Source organism: Myotis lucifugus, unplaced genomic scaffold (assembly GCF_000147115.1).
Source record: "Myotis lucifugus unplaced genomic scaffold, Myoluc2.0 scaffold_125, whole genome shotgun sequence".
In the NCBI taxonomy this organism is placed as follows: Eukaryota; Metazoa; Chordata; class Mammalia; order Chiroptera; family Vespertilionidae; genus Myotis; species Myotis lucifugus.
The window spans coordinates 3,510,200-3,517,285 of NW_005871173.1; the positions used below are offsets into that span (position 1 = coordinate 3,510,200).

The following is a 7,086-nucleotide window of genomic DNA, read 5'->3' on the forward strand; positions in this document are numbered from 1 at the left end:
ATTTGCATATTAAGTTTTTATTATATAGAATATTTGACCATGAAGAGTTGCATATATGTAAGGTATACAATTTGATGATTTGATATACATTGTGTGGTGCTAGCATTATGAGTTTTTACATTTTTGTCATTTATCTCATAGTTGCTCTTGAAAATCTTGATTTAAATCAAGTAAACCAAAGGGGACATGTCTCACTAATTTCAGGTTGCTAGGCAACTAGTCTACCTCTCCATAGCATCTCTTCTATTGTTCAGAGATGTGGCAAAAAGTATGTACTATTTAAGACATATACATACACATATATATATATGCCATATATATATATATATATGTATGTATATATTTAATAGAATCACTTCTTGGAAAACTATTCAATCTGTGGACTTTGTGTTATCTTATTTCTCTAAGCCAATTTCCCATTCCATCTTTCAATCTTTTGAAGATGAACAAAATTAATATTTAGAATTTTTCCTTAGTGAAATGAATGGATATCAATGTATATTTTCCTCCTCATCCTCTGAAATTTTTCATATAAGATCTAAGTCTTTCTTAAATATAATATCAAAACCAAATATTTTTCACAATGTCATAACAAATGGTATTATTATCTCTGTATGTGTTTAGGTTTGCAAGCGCAGAATCTAGAAGCTGATTAGTTCCTGCAAGGTACCTTGCCTATAATTATATGTACTTAATTTATGATTACTTTGGTGTGTAATATGGACACTATTTAAAGATAGAGATTTTTCATCTCATATGTTTTTTACTTCTTAAAATTATAACTTGAAAACCTAAAGATAATTGTTAAAATAGCCAACTATAGGATCCTTAACTTTATTAATCACTTTATTTAAAAGATCAGAGAATATCAAGACAAAACTAGTCCAATCACCTTTCCAAGCTGAACCTTCTTTATCCCGTCTCACACACCTGCCAAGTAGCTGCCCAATCTGTTGATTCTTGAATACCTCCAGTTATCCTTTTACTTTAAATATCCAGAAACAAATACTAGTTAACATGTGAACCTTTTCCACAAATGTTTAGTGTTATTTTTTTCCAAACCATTATAGCTTTCACATGAATGCTTGATTTATTCATTCATGGTTAAATGATTCATCCATCCATCATCCATCCAGATTTGTTATTTATTCATTCATTCAATTAGTCATCACACATTTAATCACTACGTGCCCCTGTTCTGGGCACTAGAGATGGGGATATAATAGTAAACGATAGACTTAATCATTTTTCTCCTAAGGTCAAAGTTACCCATCTCTGCTACAATATCCCAAACGCACATTATTTTGAGTAAGTCTACTTCAATGTACGCAAATCGTTGCTGGGACTTATTTCATCTATAGTCTGATTCTTAAATAGTACTTAAATACTTAAGTCTTTCAGAGAGTCTCTTCCTCTACCTTCCTCAACAAACGTTATTGAGTATCTAATAAGTCATTTTCTTTGGAGCTTAATGCTTAAGTATATAGGTATGACTTGATATTTGTATCCATCGATCCTATTGGTAAACATCTGGGTCGATTTTTCAGCTAGTAAGAGGAAAACCAACCTAAAATTGCTTCAGCAAGTTAACCTTGTTCTTCATGTTCACATGGCTTAGTATCATGAAATATTCCTTGTGGTAGGTTGGTGTAAATATTCCAATCGATAGGGAAGCCTTATGTCTTCCTCTCCACAACAATTTCATTGAAAAGCTATAGAACCTTAGAGTTGGAAAGGATCAGGGACCAACATCCCTCCCCATTTTACAGGCTAAGGAATGAAGGCTGGAGAGACGGAGTAATGTACCCAAACGCATCGTCAGCAAGTGGTGGTCTGGATGCCAACCCAGGCTTTGTGGCCATGTCTGTTCTTCAGTTCTGGTTCTTCCACGTGGTGGCTAAAACAAAGACAAGACATAACAAACAGGTTACATATAAATAACAGATAAGCCCAAAGTATTCTCGGTGTTTGATATTTGAGTGAAGTCAGTTTCATTGTATCATGCTTCAGCTACAAGCCTGATATCCTAACCGTCTTCAGTCCCAAGCCTTACAGCCCCTCTGCTCCCGACTCCAGGGCTCTCATTCAAGCAGCCTCCTAGAGCAGCCAGCCTCCTGAGGTTTTTGTCAGAAGTGGCTTTAGCACACAGCCTTGGGATGTCCTGGCCAGCTTCCCCTGACCAGCCCCAGGCGCGGGCCACAGCTTCTATCTGCTTGCTCTCTCCCTCAGTTCAGGGCATTCCTTCCCACCAGCCCTCCCAGGCAGGTTGGCCTAGGGTGGTTCATTGAAATATTTCACAAATCACTCCTCTTCTCAGAGATCAATTCTGCATGTTACGAGGTGAGGCAGTTCTAAGACACTGCCAGGAAAAACAAGAAGTTTACCCAAGACAAGGGTGTCTACCTGCTTTAGTAGTTAAAAAAATCTGTCCCTTTCAGAAGACCACTGACTACTCTGCTAGAAGAAAAAATGGTACCTGGCAACATTTACCTACTCAGACAATGGACTGGTCAGAATTCAGGCTGCCTAAAGGACCCACCTCAGAGAGGAAAGGACTAGGAGGAAGGAGAATGAAGCTTCGACTGGCCAAAGTATGGCGGCCTGCTCCCCTCCGCTCTTCTCCTGGATGGGGGAAAGAGATGATTACAAAAACTTTTTTTTAATAGCTATACTTATTTTTATATATTTATTTATCCTCACCCAAGGCTATTTTTCCATTGATTTTTTTTAGAGGGAGTTGAAGGGAGGGGGAGAGACAGAGAGAAAGAAACATTGATGTGAGAGAGACACATCGATTGGTTGCCTCCCATGGAAGCCCTCACCAGGGCCAGGGGATTGAGCCTGCAACCGAGGTATGTGCCCTTGACCAGAATTGAACACAGGACCCTTCAGTCCTCAGGCTGATCTCTAGCCACTGAGCTAAACCAGCTAGGGCAAAAGCTATTTTCTGACCAGCCCCAGGTGCAGGCCACAGAGTCCATCTGCTCTGTTCTGCTCTTCAGGCCTCTGAGATGAGGGCCCTGAGACAGCAGGGCAGATGCTTCCCATCCTCCTCCTTGCAGAGGGAGCTGGGCAGCACTTCCAGTCCTAGACAGCGGTGCAGGTGTTGCCTCACTCAGCGGCACCCCGCAGGATGGGGAAGAGGAGGCAGTTGGCTGAGGAGAGGCTCTGGGCTTTAAGACTGAGCCGTGAAGAAGGACCTTGCCCTCTGAATGTCCAGCCTAGCTCGTAGGAGTTAAAGCAGAGGCATGAGTGGGCTCCAGGCGATCTTACCATCCTGTTGCAAAGCTCTTACCTGAACCATATCCCCTCCCATAAACCACACACTGGCTCTGGACAGTGCTTGGTCCAAAGTAGCAGCTCAATGATTAAAAAGTAATACTATGCCCACATGATGATATTCAGCCACATTCTCTTCTGTCTTTCTCCATATTAAGCATCCCTATTGTCTTTACCAGCGATTTATAAAACTGTACAACATTATAATACAGCTTCTAGAGTCCTTACCCTCCTGGTCAGCCTTCCTAGGTTGTGCTCCAGCTTATCAATGTCCTTAACTGGGACTGTGGTAGTGTCAGAACTGGGAGAAGCAGTGGAGGTAACTGGCTGTGCTGAGTACATGTGCCACGGACATTTCCTCCTCGTTCTGAATGCTGTCTTCCTGTGATGAAGCCTAAACGGGCACTGCTTTTTTGGCTCTCAGGATCCACTGAAAGACAAAAGGCTTGCATTTAATTCTCCAAAAGCTCTAGCTCCTTTGCCATGGACACCTTCCATGTTCCTATGTCCAAGATCCAGGGTCCCGATCCCTAGCCTGAATGTTGTGGTGGCTGAAAGGTTTGAGTCAGCAGAAACTGGATCTTCATATTTGGAACTCCTATAGTAACATGATGGGGAGAGAGGGATACCGAGACCAACCCAGGCACCGGCTGTGACTGTGTGTGTGTGTGTGTGTGTGTGTGTGTGTGTGTAGAAAAGCAAGCAAGAATTTGTTGACTGCAGCAAAAATATACTTAGGAGAGTGAAACAAGGAAGGGCATAGAAGATGCAACAGGAGAGCCATAGCTGGGCTGCTTTGGCTCACTGGGAAGTTTGAGAAAAGGGGGCCTTGGAGACAGGTTCAGGGGGTGAGCCTGGGATAAGCTGCTGCTGCCCATTGCTCCCCTGGTTGCAAGTCTCATAGGGTCCCTTATTGGTTAGGGGGTATGTCCGGGGGTGGGGGACAGGCAGGAAAGGGGGAAGGAAATGCATGGGTGTGCTCCCTGGAGGGAGAGGGCCTGGCTGTGATTCCTGATGCCTCGTGCCTTCAGGCCCAGCCTTAGAATCATACAGTCGTGCTCAGCTACCATGCTAGGCCCATACTTCTTCCTAGTTCCACAGCCAAATGATGAGTGTACAGTATTTCCACCTCAACCTGATTGTCAGATTGTTACCAAGGTGCCTATCAGATCCAACTTGAGCTCTGAGCTCTCTGTGTGGCCCAAGACAAGGATAGCATACTTTTTCACAGAAAAGTCACGTATCTCTCAGAACTCTTGGAATCTAGATCAGGGTAGTAAGAACAGCCAGTTAACAGAGTCAACATCATGAAGGAGAGACACTTTCTTCTAGTAATTTCTATTTAACAATATGGATTGGTTTACGTTCTTCAAATGTGTTGCCAAATTTTCTAATATTTAAAAGTCTTTTGAACACAACAAAATGAGAATTGTTGGATGAACGGGATTTCAAAGGCCAGTGGAAGGGTCCCCTTTGCCAAATCTCCTTCCTAATGGCTCCCAGTTGCCTCAGATTTCCAAATGAGAGGCGATCATTTTCATTTCATAGACTTTTTATTAAAGCTTAAGATGTAAATTCACAATATATTTAATAGATTGCTATAAATGAGCCTTCAAGTTAACATAAGAAAACCATTTTCATCCTCAAAAGGCAGAGAGAGAATAGATCCCTAAGGGATGGTGGTGGGTAAGGCACCCACCAAGAGTCTGAATGGAAATAATAGTAAAAATAAGAACCAACAAGGTACAGTGTTTGGCCCATAGGAAGCGTTTCATAAACCTGAACTATTATTTTTGATTGAGTAGCTATTATGTATCAGGCACTATATTAAGTAATTTATTTAAAAAAATATATTTTTATTGATTTCAGAGAGGAAGAGAGAGGGAGAGATAGAAACATCAATGATGAGAGAGAATTAGCAATTGGCTGCCTTCTGCATGCCCCCCCACTGGGGATCGAGCCTGAAACCCGGGCATGCGCCCTGACCGGGAATCAAACTGTGACCTTCTGGTTCATAGGTTGCCGCTCAACCACTCAGCCACACCGTTTAATTCTTTCAACAGCCCTGTGAGTAGTTAGGAAGCAGAATGTATGCTTAAAGGAACAGTGTTAGGAATCTTGTTATTGTCACTTGTGGTGGTAGAAGCAGGATTTCAATGGAGGTAACTTGCTCCAAAGACCATTTACATAACCATGGACACTAGGTAGAAAACAGGGCCTTTACAGATGTGCCAAAAGTTGGCTGCATGTGTGCCTAATAGTGCTTGAATAAAAGACAGTTTATGCATGTGGGCCCTAAGGAAAACTATGCTATTAGGAAAAGAATGGTTTCAAGGTTAACATTTTTTTCATTTTGCATAAGAACACCCGTATTGTTCAGTCTTGATGGTATTTGCTAAATACTTTTAATTTTGTTATGTAGATTATATTTGTTAAGTTAGGAAGTTCTTCCAGTGCAGTTTTATCTTTACATTATTCCTTTTAGTAACTCTTTAAAGTCTGACCTTAGGGTCAGATTAAAAATGTTTTCTTTCTCCAGGCTCTGATTGCTTATCCCTCTGTGTGTGTGTGTGTGTGTGTGTGTGTGTGACAGAGAGAGAGAGAGAGACAGAGAGAGAGAGAGAGAGAGAGAGAGAGAGAGAGAGGCACTTTGAGGGTAAGGGCTACCTTGTTTACTTCCTTTGGTTCCCCCATCATCCTATATAATAAAAGGCTAATATGCAAATTGTCCTCTTGGGAATTCGATGGCTATGATGGTACTGACCAGAAGGGGGCAGCGAGGAACTAAAGAAGGCCCTGGCCCACAGCAGGAAGGTCCTGATTGGCCCTGATGGCTGGCCATGCCTAGGGACCCTACCTGTGCACGAATTTTGTGCACCAGGGCTCTAGTGTTATAATAATGTTGAGCTCTCAATTGAAGCATAATACTTGTCTCGTTGAGTGAGGATTAATATCTTTTACGTTTAATATAAATGTATTTTTCTAAAAGATTTCAATATTTTGGTGTGCTATATTGTTATCAAATACTGATATCAATACTTCTATTAAGTGCATTAATAGAAGTATTAATGTATTTGCATGAAGCAAGTATTGCTTGTTTAAAAATCATGTTTTTTAAAAATTAAAAAAGTCTAGGTAGCACTTGCCAACACTTGTGAAATCTTAGGCATGGAATTTCAGAATTTAAGAACTCTTCATCTATTTTTTCTTTCTGACATCCAGAAATTCACAGAAGCAGGAATTCTTACATATGAAGCTGATTTGAGAAATTTGGCAATTAGGCAAAATAGGAAAAAGTTCCAATCCCGTACAAAGAGTGGCTGTTACACTTAACAGTTTGGGGCATTTTATGCGTCAAATCAAGGAGGAAAGGATGGCGATCCCGCCTGTTTTTAAAAGAACTACACGCGCGGACAGCCGCACCCCCGCACTGCTGCTCCGTCCCCGATGGAGGGAGTGTCCATCCCGGCAGGTTGTCCATGCCGGGTGGGGCGCCCGCCCCCTCCTGCCCCCTTTGTGCGTTACAATGACGCTCCCGGCCTTTACCCCAGGCCGGCTGGAAAAGGGGGTACTCTGAGGGCACCCCCATCAGGGGCGCTCCAATGACTGTCTTCCTGGGGAGCAGCGTAGGTTCCCGGTCCGAGCGGATCTGTGCTTCCCGGTGCAGACGGCGGGACGTGCCCTTCCGGCCCCACCGAGTCGGGGCGCACCGGGTCCGGTGCCGCCGGGCGGGAGTTCTGGGCGGGCCGGGCGGGACCCGCGTGGCCTTCTGTGGTCCACGCCGTGGAGCAGCGCGAGGGGCGGGGG

The 7,086-nt window shown here is 43.0% G+C and overlaps 1 long non-coding RNA gene across 1 annotated transcript in view; it reads right to left on the reverse strand.

The window, feature by feature from the left end:
* LOC106697999 overlaps positions 1 to 7,086 on the reverse strand; it is a 7,907-nt gene continuing 821 nt past the window's right edge. Inside the window, exons 2-4 of the long non-coding RNA XR_001349270.2 lie at positions 3,508 to 3,709; positions 2,540 to 2,622; positions 1 to 1,897 (exon numbers count right to left, since the gene is read on the reverse strand). This is a non-coding gene — a long non-coding RNA (uncharacterized LOC106697999). The remainder of the gene's footprint in view (positions 1,898 to 2,539; positions 2,623 to 3,507; positions 3,710 to 7,086) is intronic.